Raw genomic sequence first — 15,509 nt, 5'->3', positions numbered from 1 at the left:
TAGAGGGTCAGCAAAAAAGAGGAAGAACGTCAATGAGATGGATTGAAACAGTGGATGCAACAATGGGCTGAAGCATAACAACAATCATGAAGATGGAGCAGGACTGGGCAGTGTTTCGTTCATTTGTACATAGGGTTGCTATGAGTCAGAACTGACTTGACGGAACGAAAAAACAACAGGAAACTTCTATGCTTTTGCTTTGGTCCAGTTGTGCTGACTTCCCCTGTATTGTGTCCTGTCCTTCCTTCACCGAAGTTGCAATTTTGGATTAGCACCAATATTATGGGGGTGAAAACACAAACTTCTAAACAACAAGCAGGACTTGCCTCAGAATGTTGTCTCCACTTCAAGAGGCCTTGCATATCAGTCTGAATTTTAATATATTCTTTGCCATTTTTTTCCCTAATGTGATTCAGCACTCTCACACTCAAGGGGTCCCTGTATTAGAGGTAATTTGAACCTTATAGGTCATAGATTTTATTCTACTCTGGCAACCGAAGATGCAATGCCCAGCTCACTTTCTTAGTATGGCAACTAAACTTGTTCCAAATCTGAAATGTATGGAAGCTTGCATCCCCATGACCATTCCAACCCCCAAATAAAATTCTGAAACTAAAAGGAAAGAAAAAAAGCAAAAAGGGAAGTTTGTTTGAGTTTGACATTAGCACCCACTGATATCTATAAAATGATGCCAATTTTTTAAACCAAGACTGTACATTAAAAAAAACCAAAAAGCCAGTGCCGTCGAGTCGATTCCAACTCATAGCAACCCTATAAGACAGAGTAGAACTGCCCCATAGAGCTTCCAAGGAGCGCCTGGCAGATTTGAACTGCCGACCCTTTGGTTAGCAGCTGTAGCACTTAACCACTACGCCACCAGGGTTTCCAAGACTATACATAGGCATATTAAATAATTGAACAAAAATTTAAAATAACAATAATAATTGAACAGAATTCACTCTGTAAATATTTATTGAGTTTCTATTATGTACCAGGTGCTGTTCTGGCTGTTTAGGATAGAGCAGTGAACAAAAACAGTTTCTGTTCTTAGGGAACTTACATCCTACTGAGGGAGACAGGCAATAAACACATACAATGTGTGGCAGGCCATGTCTAGAAAGGAGTTGTGGTAGGTTACAGCCAGGAAGGCCCCTAAGCATAATGAAAAACTCATAGACCCTACTGCAGCGTGGGTATTGATAAGGAGAGGTCATCATAACCATGAGGACACCCAGGCGTGAGGCTCACTGTGCAGAAAGATAAGGAGTGCAAGTTGTTTCTGGTTATTGAATGGCTGTGCTCCTCTGCCCTAGTGGACGTTTCACTACACATGGGCTGTTGAGAAAGTCCCTGGGTGGTACAAATGATATTATGCTCCTCTGGTAACTAAAAGGTTGGAAGTTTGAGTCCACCAGAGGTATCCCAGAAGAAAGGCCTGCAATTTCCTTCCAAAAAATCAACCATTGAAAACCTTGTGGAGCGCAGTTCTACTCTGCCATGAGTCAGAATTGACAGTTTGGGTTTTCGGTTTGGGCTGTTGAGAGCACCAGATTCCAGAGAAGCCTCCATGAGAAAACAAGGGAGGCTGTGGGAAAGCTTGTCCCCACCTATTTCTTATTTTACAGTTATTCTTTGCACTGCTTGTTAGCTGTTTCAAGAATACTGAACCAAGAAACGGCCATCATTTTTGCCCATCCTCAAACTTGAAGCAGTCTTTATGGACTGGCCTGAGTCAGAAACTAAGTAAGAAATAGACATTGTCAGGGTTGGGGGTGGGGCTCAGTTTAGAAAAGGTAATCAGTCAAGACCTATCTAGTGAAATGACAGTTTGGGCAGAGGCTTGAAGAAAGGCAGTGAGCCTTGAGTTATGTGGGGGTACGGAGGGAGGAGGACTTCCTGGCCTACAAAAAACAAGTACAAAGGCTCTGAGGCAGGATTGCTCTTAATACGTTCAAAGGAAGGTGAGGCAGCTATGCAGCTGAGAGGAGTGAGAAGGGCGGAGAGGGGCTGGAGATGATGTAAGGAGAGGTTGTGGAGGCCAGATTATTTATGACCTTGCAGACCATTGTAAGAACTTTGGCTTTTCTGAGTGAACTGTTGGGGCTGGAGTTGAGGAGTGACATCCTGTGACTTAGAAACTATCGCTCGCTCTAGCTGCAGTTTAGAATAGACCCTAAGGGAAGCATGGACACCAGCAAGGAGACTATTGCAATAAGTCAAGCCAGAGATGACTATGGCCTCTACTAATGTATTAGCAGTGGGGACAGTGAGAAGTGACTGGATTCCGTATTTTGAAGGTAGAGTGTGCCAGATTCGCTGATGAATTAGATGTGAGGTTTATGAGAAAGAGGAGAATCAAGGATGACTCATATTTTTTAGCCTGAGCACCTGGAAAAAGGTGTTAAAATAAGGAAACCATGGGAGACCTAGGTTTGGGGAAGAAAATCAAGTTTGGCTTTGAATATATTAAATTTGATATGCCTACTAGACAAGCAAAATAAGGATTTGAAAAGATATCAACCAATACCTTAAGAGAAATTTAAGTGAGAAGTTATCTGTCTTAGTCATCTAGTGCTACTATGACAGAAATACCACAAGTGGATGGTTTTATCAAACAGAAGTTTATTCTCTCACAGCCCAGTAGGTTAGAAGTCCAAATTCAGGGTGCCGGCTCGAGGGGAAGGCTTTCTCTCTCTGTCAGCTCTGGAGAAGATCCTTGTCATCAGTCTTCCCTTGGTCTGGGAGCATCTCAGCACAGGAACCTCAGGTCCAAAGGATGCGCTTTGCTCCTGGCGCTGCTTTCTTGGTGGTATGAGGCTCCCATGTCTCTCTGTTGGCTTCTCTCTTTTATATTTCAAAAGAGATTGGCTTAAGAAACTATCTAATCTTGTAGACCTCATCAGTACAACTGCCGCTAATCCATGTTATTCATCATAGCGATGGGATTTACAACACATAGGAAAATCACATCAGATGATAAAATGGTGGACAACCATACAACGGAGTCATGACCTAGCCAAGCTGACAGATACTTTTGGGGGACACAATTCAATCCATGACAGTATCCAAATTGCAGAAGTTTATTTGAAGGAATGAGTTATATATTGGGTTTGGCATTCAATTCTAAAACAGTGAGAAACAAATATATAATACTGGAACTGCTATATTTGCATATATTTATTATCCATGCTTTTCCTAAGTCCAAAAAAAAAAAAAAAAGAATGTAAGGCTTACAATAAAGATTTCATAATCATTAAACAAAGATAGAAGAATATGAACTGCCCACAAAGAATTATACCCAAGTGTTCATAGCAACGTTACTTGTAATAGCCCAAAATTGGAAACAACCACAGTGTCCATACACAGGAAAATTGAGAAATTTCAGTATATTCCAGAAAGATGAAATAAAAAACCAAACCGATTGCTGTTGAGTTGATTCCAACTCATGGTGACTCCATAGGACAGAGTAGAACTGCCCCATATAGTTTCCAAGGTGTGCCTGGTGGATTTAAACTGCTGACCTTTTGGTTAGCAGCTGTAGCTCTTAACCACTAAGCCACCAGGGTTTCCCAGAAAAATGAACTACTATTCAGCAATTAAAAAGAAAGAACTATTGATTCATGCAACAACAGGGGAGAAATGTAAAAAAGTTGTATTGAGTGAAAAACGAGACAAAAGATTACATACTGTATAATTCCATACATACAAAGTTTAAGGGCAGGCAAAAACAAATTTATAGTCATAGAAATCAGAAAGTCGTTGCAGCAGGGGTAGGGAAAATTGACTGGAAAGGAACACAAGGGAATTTTCTGTAGTGGTGAAAATGTTCTGGTGATCGTTACACAGATGTATACAATTGCCAAAACTCATTTGACACTTAAGATATGTGCATCTTATTGCATGTAAATTACATCAAACACTCACACACAAGAAAACATGAGCCAACTACTGAAAGGAGTCAGATAGCTCTGTAGAAAAACCTAGGCTGAAAGTAAATCTAACTGAGCCTAAAGTGTAGTTCTGACTTTTCTGGCAACCAAGGCAAAAGGGAAACATTATTTAGCATTATGACCTAATATCAGCATGTATCAGAAGAGAAAAAAAATTGTCCTGGTGCTAAATTTACAAATATTTAGACACGAAGCACTAAATATTGCATAATTGTTAGCACATTTACAAAAGCAGAAGAAACATTTTAGACTTTTTTTTTTTTTTTAATAATTCTCAACAAAAGTCAAAGTAATAACATTAAGTCATGATTTTATGAAGGCATATGTATTAGGGACTAAAGGAAGGCATTCAAGGTATACTTTTCTTGAGCATCAGTGAGCTGCAGGGATGGAACCTAGACTCGTTCCAAAGGGTTCTCAGACTCCACAGGCTCATCTTCTCGGACACCTCAGCAGGGTTTCACAGGAGTAGGATATCAGCTAGTTGGGACTTAACTGAAGTGCAGATGTCCTTTGGAGTTGATTCAAACTAGATCTGTAAGGTTTAGCTATTAAATTTGTATTTGGCTAATGTTTTGTTATAAGAAATGTTCTAAGAAACTACCATATTCGTGCTCAAATGGAAAATCATTCCTGCCTCTGCCTAGTTGGGGGTTTAAAGGATCTTTATCCCTGGTGTTCAGGAAGCTTTTCTGGGTCTCAGTTCATGCTTATCAGCAAGTACATAATTGGCAAATTAGGCAGGGCAATTTGTTGTGCAGGATTCCCTACTTTGTAAGACATTTAGCATCCCTTGCCCACCCACTAAGGAGCCCTGGTGGCCCAGTGGTTAAGCGCTTGGCTGCTAAACAAAAGGTTGCTGGTTCAAACTCACCAGCCACTCAGCAGGAGAAAAATGTGGCAGTCTGCTTCTGTAAGGATTTACAGCCTTGGAAACCCTATGGAGCAGCTCTTCCCTGTCCTATATGGTCGCTATGAGTTGAAATCAACTGAATGGTAGTGGGTTTAATTTTGGGATTGGCCCACCCATTAAATATAATTAGCATCCTTTAGTCCTTGTGACAACCAGAAATTTCCCCTACATGTTTTAACTTAGAGGTATAGCACCACCCCTGTTTGAGAATCACTAGACTTAAAAGCATGTTGGTATCCTTTTGAATGTGTAAGAGCATCTGCCCCCAAATACCACCCCACAGAGCATAGAAGATGACACAATCTTAGTTTGAAATATATGGAGATATATATTATCCATCATCCACTTCTAAAAGGAGCCGTGGTGGCACAATGGTTAAGAGCTCGGCTGCTACTTAAAGGTTGGCAGTTCAAACCCACTTAGCAGCTTCGTGGGAGAAAGACCTCACGGTCTGCTCTCCTAAAGATTACAGCCTAGAAAACCCTGTGGAGCAGTTCTACTCTGTCACTTGGGGTCACTATGAATCAGAATCGACTCATAGTTGTTGACGGCACCCAACAATTATCAGTCATCCACTTCTGTCATATAAAAATCATAATATGACCCCCACAGAATATTTTGTTTAGAATGAGCCTATGCTCTTGCACAGTGAGGCTAGCAGGAGGAACTAGCCTCCAAATACAACCCTTACCACCTGAATGAGTTGATCCACAAAATATAGTTCATTTGTTCAATAAATATTTGTTGAGTTGTCCATTTGAATGCTGAAGATTGTCTGCCACAAAATATTTTGGTTTTAGTGAAGTTGATTTGAACTTTTGTTTTTCTAGCTGCAGTTGGTCAACAAGTTAGTTTATTCCATCAATATTAAGACCAATGTTAAGTACTGTACCAAGGAAACAGTGACAAGTAAGCTTTGCTTACAGTCTAGTGGCAGGAGGCGGGGAGACAGATAATAAAGTAACCTGGAATCTATATGAAATGAAAGAGCTATGGTGGCCTCCTTGAGGAAATTTTAAATCTGAGAACTGAAAGATGAGTAAGAGTTAACCAAGTGTTTTGTTTGGTGGGGGTGGGGGGAAGGGGGCTGAGGAAAGAGGACAGAAAGAAAACTGAAAACTGCTTCAGGCAGGATGACCAGCTTGTGTGAGGGCCAAAACAGAAGAAATTGCAGCTTCTGGGAACTGGAAAAAGTTCAGTATGGCTAGAGGTTAAAATACAAACAGAAAAATGGTGCAGGATTTGAGGGTTTGGAAGGAGTTTGAATTTTTTGCTAAGTACAGTGCAACACTCACAGATTTGATTAATTCTGATTAGAATGATCAGATGAGGTCCAAGGTGGAGAATGAATTTAAGGAGAGAAAGCCAGCATAGATGCTGTAAGAGACATCCAGACTAGTTGGGTCGTGTCATATTATTCAGAATAGAGGTGACACAGGTGCGACTAGAGTGGTACAGGGAAGAATGAATCATTCATTCAATAAATAATAGCTCCAACTATGTGCCAGAAACCATTGTATCATGATACTGAGAATGACCAGCCCAGTCAGACCCAAGGAGCTTTCAGTACAGTGGGGGAGATATATTAATCAAATCAGTACAGTGGAGGAGATGCATTAGTCAAATCACTGCAGTGGGGGAGATGTATTAATCAAGTAAGCAACAACAAATGTAAAATTAGAATCACATTCCATGCCACCAAAGAGAAATACACGATGCTATGAGATCATGAAATGGGCAAATCATTCTGGACAGTTCAAGATAGGCTTCCCTTGATTCATACCAAAACCTCTGGGACACAGCAAAGGCAGTGCTCAGAGGTTGATTTATAGCAATAGATGCATGTATCAAAAAAGAAGGACAGAATAAAAGCAAAACATTAGCCCTAAAACTCAGATAAATAGAGAACAGCAAAAGAAGCCTAAAGGCACCAGAAAATAGGAAGTAATAAAGATTAAAGCAGAAATAAATGAAATGGAGAATAGAAAAACAATAGAGTCAACAAGACCAAAAGTTGGTCCTTTGAAAAAAATCAACAAAATCGACAAACCCTTGGTCAAACTGACAAAAAAAAAAAAAAAAACCGGAGAGGAAGCAAAGAACTCAAATAAGAAATGAGGCCTCTGGACACTCTGCTAACTCAGAACTGAAACCACTCCCAAAGTCCACCTTTCAGCCAAAGATCAGACAGTTCTGTAAAACAAATAACACATGTGAGTAATGTACTTCTTAGTTCAATAAGTGTAAGAGACCAAATGGGCAACACCTACCCAAAAGCAAAAACAAGAAGGCAGGAAGAGACCGGAAAACTGAATGAATGGACATGGGCAACTTGAACTATAAACAGAAAGGGGGAGAGTGCTGACACATTGAAGGGATTGCAACCAATGTCACAAAACAATTTGTGTATCAATTTTTGAATGAGAAACTAATTTGTGCTATAAAGTTTCACCTGTTGCTGCTGCTGTTGTTGTTAGGTGTCAGTTCCCACTCACAGAGACCCAATGTACAACAGAAGGAAACACTGCCCAGTCCTGCACCATCCTCACAGCTGTTATGCTTGAGCCCATTGTTAAGGCTACTGTGTCATTTCATCTCGTTGAGGGTCTTCCTCTTTTTTGCTAACCCTCTACTTTACCAAGTGTCTTAAGCTGGGTTCTCTAGAGAGGCAAAACCAGTAAAGCATATAAATATATACAGAGATTTTTTTTTTAGAGATTTATATTATGGAAATGGCTCATGTGGCTGAAACATGGGTCAAGCTGGAGGCTTCTGCCTGCCAAACTACATCATAACTGCCAAATCACTGAGAATCATGGCCCAGGCAAGTTGACACACAACCTTAACCATCACACCAAACATTATGTCCTTCTCCAGGAATTAGTCCCTCTCAATAACATGTCCAAGCTATGAGAGACAAAGTCTCACCACCCTTGCTTCTAAGGAGTATTCTGGCTGTACTTCTTCCAAGACAGATTTGTTCATTCTTCTGACAGTGCATGGTATATTCAATATTCTGTGCCAACACCATAATTCAAAGGCATCAATTCTTTTTCAATTTTTCTTATTCATCGTCCAGCTTTCACATGCATATGAGGCAACTGAAAATACCATGGCTTGGGTCGGGTGCACCTTAGTCCTCAAAGTAACATCTTTGCTTTTTAACACTTTAAAGAGATCTTCTGCAGCAAGCAGATTTGCTCGATGCAATGCATCGTTTGATTTCTCGACTGCTGCTTCCATGGGTGTTGATTGTGGATTCAATCTTCCATATTTTTTCCATTTATCATGATGTTGCTTATGGGTCTAGTTGTGGGGATTTTCGTTTTATGTTGAGGTGCACATACTGAAGGCTGTAGTCTTTGACCTTCATCGGTAAGTGCTTCAAGTCCTCTTCACTTTCAGCAAACAAGTTTATTGTGCTTTCACCTAAAGCACAATAAATTTTTTTAAAAAAAAGGCTTCCATGAGGAAGGGACATCTCAGCTAAATTCGGAAGGATAGATAGAAGTTAACTACAAGGTTGTGGTGGCGAACTGATGATAATACTATTCAAGGCAGAGAGGGCAGCACTTACCGAGACACTGTGGATAGGCGCATGGCATGTTTGAGCAACTGTAAGGCCACTGTAGCAGGATGCTAAGAACAAGGGAGAGGGTGGTTGGGGTTGAAGAGGTGTGAGTTGGGACCAGACCATTCAGCATTAAGTATTTTGGTCTTTGTCCTACGACTAAGGGGGAGCCATGAAAGAGGGGACGTGTAGCATTATCAATTTCATACTTTTAAAAGATCGCTGTGGCTGTAATGTGAAGGATGGATTGTAGGAGAAAACCAGAGTCGGGTGTGGTGATTATAGAAGACCAGGAGGATGTTGGCCAGTGGAGGATGTGGTGATTCTGTAGTCTTTGGGGGTTTCTGGCTTGGACTTCTAAAACGTACTCCCCAGTTCAGAATAGTAAGCTCATACATCTGACCATCTTCTTCATCAGGGCCAGAACGAGGTCATCTAAAAATTATACTACACATTAAACTGTTGACAGTGGATCTCCCTTGGGGAATAAGACTGGGAAGAGAGGATGGTAGAAAGGGGGCATTCATTTTTTATTCACTTTTCTATATGTTTTTTTCCACAATGAAATGTAAATACAAATGTAAATTTTAAAAAAATACAGAAATTTTGTCCAACTATAAATATAAGCAGAACTGGAACTGTCTTGTTTTATGCCACTTGGGACTGGATTCTGAGCTCTCAAGAGCCCACTCCACCCACTCTGATTGTTAGGACTCATCTGTAACAGGATGTCAGAAGAATTCAAAGTGTGGGATCCACATCAAGGTTACACAGATGGTTATCAGGAAATATTTCAGTTTAAAAAAAAAAAATTTTTTTTTTTGAAAATTCAGTATTTCAAAAAGTTTTAAATTGTCCTTAATCATTCTCTCAACAAAAGCCTGAGAGCTGAGATTAAGCCATGCCTCTTCCTCACGCGGTACATTTAACCTGAAAGATACAGAGAAGAAAGCTAGCGATGACTCTGGATGAGACATTCAACAAGCCGACAGCTCTGTAGCCTTGTGGAGATGACAGGCCATCCTTTTTATACATAAGTACATTTGAACTGTATCTCTAGGAAACTATGTCCCAAAGAGTTAAACAGTTTTTATATTTTTTTACCACAATTTTTTAAAAAAGTTAAAACAGCATTGGTGTCTAAAATTCAGAAAAGAATGTATATAATCCTGGGCAACAAACTACATTGCACAAGGGGAGAATGTCGCACTATTAAACATGCACCTACCAGTGTCTTATGGATTCAATCAACTTTACATTAACTCAGCCAAATTCAAACGAGGATTCCTTCAGTAATCCATTTGCTTTTGTGTTTGTTATTAAACCACCTTTGAGCTTCTTCCCAAATTCTACATTCCTGATTGTTATGAGAGATACCATTTAGAACACTGAGTACATTTTTTTTGCATCCCACTCACTAACACAGGTGTGGAGAGTATAAAAAGAATCTATGAGAAGCGGAAATGAAATAGCATGCATAAAAATATAAAAAAAAAGCTTACTTGCTAACCTATAACACAGTGGTGAGGGGGTTCACAAGCAGCAAAATTGCCAATGGTTGTACAGAGCTGTACAAAGTGCTTTTGCATCCACGAGGTTAATTTTCAGCCACCTTGAGGCAGATGTTCTCATTTTGTGTCAGAAATGAGCAATCGACCAGAGGCCTAACAACTTGACAAAATTTTAATCTTCGGACATCTCTGCTCTGCGCTCAGCCGGTGTGATGGGGGTGAAATGTTGCTGGAAAGGAGCTGAGTGAAGCAGGACTGAGCATTCTAGAAAAGAGGTCTCCAGGAAGAGGTAAATGACGTTTCAGTATTTGAAAAAAGAAGATAAAAACTAGTCAAAAACAAGCAGCCAATCAGATAAAGAAGCTTGAAATTTTTATTAGGTTTATTAAAATTTATGAAACTGAAATTGAGACAACTTGCCAAAAGTAAGTATAATCACAGTATTTCTTCTTAGCTTTGAGATGAATAGTAATACACATGCTGATTGCCAGTGGACTAAAATTCATCACGCAGCTCTACTAGGAGTATGAGGATAAGGGCTTCTATTTATGTGTCTATACCTGTGTAAGGAGGGAGAATTCAATCCTCGTCTATCACAATGAAAGGTAAATACTTAAAGGGGATATTAAAAATGGCCTAAGCATGAAAAGGAGACTCATAGCGACCCTATAAAACAGAGTAGAACTGCCCCATAGTTTCCAAGGAGCAGCTGGTAGATTCGAACTGCCAACCTTTTGGTTAGTAGCCATAGCCCTTAACCACGGAACCACCAGGGCTCCGTGAGGATGAGGGCTTATACTTATGCATATATACGTGTGTAAGGAGGGACATAAGAATCAAATCCTCTATGTCATAATAAAAAGCAAATGATACTTTAAGGGAATTTAAAATAGCATAACCATGAAAAGGAGAAATACAGAGGCAAGTCTCAGAATTAAAGTTAGTGATTGTCTCTAGGAAGCAGGTGGAAGGGTGGAAAAGTTTTTTTAAATGAACAGTTCCCTGAGATACTATTTGATTTCTAAATATATTCATTTGTTTGATGATATTTGCAATTTTTTAAGATTAAAATGCAAAAGGAAAAATAACTGCAAGAACAAACAAATCATGGCCCCCTGCCGTCGAGTCGATTCCGACTCATAGCGACCCTATAGGACAGAATAGAACTGCCCCATAGTTTCCAAGGAGCACCTGGTGGATTCGAACTGCCGACCTTTTGGTTAGCAGCTGTAGCACTTAACCACTACGCCACCAGGGTTTCCATGGCTACGTATAAAAGGTTATTTAAAAAGGAATGTAAAGCACAGCATTTTTAATGACAAAAATATCAATTACCTAAATGCCCAATGAGAAAACTGATTTGAAAATTATAGCCTATGCAGTCCATAAAATGCAGAATGTTCAATGAAATGGGAAAGTGTTCGTGACATGTTAAGTAAAAACTATTGAGTATGATCCAGATTTTTAAAAAATGTATAGAATAAAGTCAAGTATAACAAGTGATCAATTGGTAGAGAATGTGTTTTTATACATTTTCCAAATATTTTAGCAAGAACGTGTTGCTATTGCAGGGAGATGAGAGAAGTCATTAAACACACACAAAATCTTATGATTATTTCTAAGATGGAACTGTGGATGCTCTTTACTTTCCAGTTGTATTTTCATTCATTCGTAATGTCCATTTGTGCCAAAACAATGTTGGGTGTTCAGCAATTTGTCTTGGTTCTCTTGTTGGACATACCTGATGACCACATCCTACATCTCCCCATGTCCCTGCCCATTCGGCTGGGATCACGTGGCTTTGTTCAGGCTGCTGGAACTGGGGAGAAGTGATGTGTGCCTGCCAGGCCTGCCCACAAAACCCCCTACAGGCTCCACAACTCCCCCTCTTCCACGGCACGTCTGGAGACTCCACTCACATTGTCACAAGACAGGGATGTCTGAGTCCCTGGAGCCTACCTGCCAGCCATACTGTGATGAAAGCAAGCAGCACGCTTCTACTGTGTGAAGCCAGTGAGATGTGGGGCAGTTAATCTACCCTAATACAGGGTGACTTTCATAATCCGTGGGAAAACAGAAACTAAAATGCTCGTTCCAAAATACAAACCTTCAATAATGACCCATAATCTGTCAAATGAAGTCCTCAAGATCGCATACAAGGTCCTCTGTGAACTTTGTATTCTAAAAATCTCACTGTCCCTCCAAAGCACACCAGTTCATCCCCTATCACAATACTTACCACAATGTATTATTACTTGGTTATTTACTTCCCTAGACTGACTTCTCCAGCTGGATCTTCAACACTCAACACTGTGTCAAGCATATAAAGGGTGCTCAGTAAGTATTTGCTGAATGAATAATGTGCTCCTAAATGTTTGTAACCCCTGAGAAATCATGAAATCTTAGGCCTGGAGGGTAGGGGAAGGCAGTTCTCAATTTACCAGAACATATCCTCTTCCAAAATAAATTCTCCATCCCTGAATGGCTGACTAGCTGGCCTGACACTCTTACAATACTACCAAAATGAAACCGCAAGCCAGGAAACAAATATCCTTTTGAACTGAAACTGGTTTCTAGACCAAATGCTTTAGGGGTCTGTGGAGTTTTTACAATTATGACTTCCTAAAGTCAGAACTTAATTTTCTCTCTTAGGAAAGTGCAGCAGGGCCACCCTTAGCTATTTTAACTGGTTGTGTACCCTGAAGTACTTTGGGTAGGAAGCAAACATAGAAACATTAAGAATGGCTACTATAACTTGAAATGCCCCGTTTTGAGGGGGACATTCTCAGAAAAGCACTGTATTTTATTCTACTTGGAAACGTCAGGGTTTATAGCCCTTCTATTAAGTACAATGGGTTTGGTTTGGTTTATGAAGCACAAGCAGCCCTGGTTGCCTAGTGGTTACAAGCCTGGCTGCTAACCAAAAGGTCGGCAGTTTGAATCCACCAGCTGCTCCCTGGAAACCCTATGGAGCAGTTCTAGTCTGTCCTATAGTGGTTACTATGTGTCAGAATTGACTCAACAGCAACGAATTGTTTGGTTTTATTACGTACAAAGGCATTACTTTTAAATTTATCAAAAAACAGCATCATTTAAGGTAGAGTCCTAGTTTGCATGAAGAATTTGGTTTTGTTACTAAAAAAGGCCTACTTTTATTTACAGGCATACCTCATTTTATTGTGTTTTGCTTTATTGTACTTTGTAAATATTGTGTTTTTTCCAAATTAAAGGTTTGTGGCACCCATGTCGAGCAAATCTTTCGGCTCCCATTTTATCAACAGCATGCGCTTACTTCATGTCTCTGTGTCACATTTTGGTAATACTCAGAATATTTCAAACTTTTTCATTATTATTATATCTGTTATGATGATCTGTGATCAGTGATCTTTGATGTTTCTACCGTGATTGTTTTGGGACTCCACGAACCATGCCCGTATGAGACAACGAACTTAGTCGATAAATGCTGTGCGTATTCGGACTGCTCCACTGACTGGCCATTCCCCTGTCTCTCTCCCTCTCTAAGTGTTCAAGTGTAAGGAAAAGTCACATGTCTCTCACTTTAAATCAAGAGCTAGAAATGATTTAGCTTAGTGAGGAAGGCATGCTGAAAGCTGAGACAGGCTGAAAACTAGGCCCGTACACCAGTTAGCCAAGTTGTGAATGCAAAGGAAAAGTGCTTGAAAGAAAGTAAAAGTGCTATTCCAGTGAACACAAGAGTGATAAAGCAAATCAGCCTTATTGCTAATATGGAGGAAGGTTTAGTGGTGTAGAAAGAAGATCAAGCCAGCCACAACATTCCCTTAAGCCAAAGCCTACTCCAGAGCAAGGTCCTAACTCTCTTCAATTCTATGAAGACTCAGGGAGGTGAGGATGCAGAAGTCTGAAGGTAACAGAGGTTGGTTCATGAGGTTTAAGGAAATAAGCAGTCTCTGTAACTTTTTTTTTTATAACATGGAAGTGCAAAGTGAAGCAGCAAGTGCATCAATGATGGAGAAGCTGCAGCAAGTTATCCAGATTTAGCTAACTGATGAAGGTGGCTATACTAAACAGATTTTCAATGTAGATGACAGAGCCTTATATTGGAAGAAGATGTAATCTAGGACTTTCAAAGCTAGAGAGGAGTCAATGCCTGGTTTCAAAGCTTCAAAGGACAGTTTGACTCTTGTTAGAAGATAACACAGCCAGTGACTAAGTTGAAAAAAAAAAAAAGTTGAAGCCAATGCTTATTTACCATTCTGAAAATCCCAGGGCCCTTAAGAACTGTGCTAAATCTACTCTGCCTGTGCTCTATAAATAGAACAAACCTATATGATAGCACATCTGTTTACAACATGGCTTACTGAGTATTTTAAGCCCACTGTTGAGACCTACTGAAATCCTTTTAGAAAAAAAGATTCCTCCCAAAATATTACTGTTCATTGACAATGCACCCAAGAGCTCTGATGGAGATGTATAAGGAGATTAATGTTTTCATGCCTGCTAACACAACATCCATTCTGCAGCCCATGGATCAAGGAGTAATTTCGACTTTCAAGTCTTATTATTTAAGAAATACATTTCATAAGGTTACAGTTGCCACAGATATTAAGTGCTCTGATGGATCTGGGCAAAGCAAACTGAAAACCTTCTGGAAAGGATTCACCATTCTAAATGGCATTAAGAATATTTGTGATTCATGGGAGGAGATCAAAATATCAACATTGACAAGAGTTTGGAAGAAACAGACTCCAGCCCTCACAGATGACTTTGAAGGGTCAAGGCTTCAATGGAAGAAGTAACTGCAGATGTGGTTGAAATACCAAGAGACCAGAATTAGAAGCAGAGCCTGAACGTGTACCTGAACTGCTGGAATCTCATGATAAAACTTTAACAGATGAGGAGTTGCTTCTTATGGATGAGCAAAAAAAGTGGTTTCTTGAGATGAAAGCTACTCCTGGTGAAGATCCTGTGAACACTGTTGAAATGACAACAAATGATTTAGAATATAACATAAATTTAGTTGATAAAGCAGAGGCAGGGTTTAAGAGGATGGACTCCAATTTTGGAACAAGTTCTACTGTGGATAAAATGCTATCAAACAGCATCACATGCTACAGAGAAATCTTATGTGAAAGGAAGAGTCAACTGATGTGGCAAACGTCACTGCGGTCTTATTTGAAGAAATTGCCACAGCCACCCCAACCTTCAGCAACCACCACAGTGATCAGTCAGCAGCCATCAACACCGAGGCAAGACCCTCCACCAGCAAAAAGATTAGGACTTGCTGAAGGCTCTGATGGTTAGCATTTTTAGCAATGAAGTGTTTTTTAATTAAGGTATGTACTTATTTTTTAGACGTAATGCCACTCCACAATTAAGAGACTACAGAATAGTGTAAACATAACTTTTACACGCACGGAGAAACCAAAAAATTCATGTGACTCGCTTTATTGCAATGGTCTAGAACTGAATCGGCAGTATCTCCGAGGTATGCCTGTAAATGAAAATCTTTGATTTCACCCACTATGTAAGAAAACTGGATTCCTTCAAAATAGTTTCTTCCTTTATATGGATGATCTTAGATG

This window comes from Loxodonta africana, chromosome 17 (genome assembly GCF_030014295.1).
Source record: "Loxodonta africana isolate mLoxAfr1 chromosome 17, mLoxAfr1.hap2, whole genome shotgun sequence".
In the NCBI taxonomy this organism is placed as follows: Eukaryota; Metazoa; Chordata; class Mammalia; order Proboscidea; family Elephantidae; genus Loxodonta; species Loxodonta africana.
The sequence above is the reverse complement of the archived record's forward strand: the minus strand, read 5'-3'. Positions refer to the sequence as shown.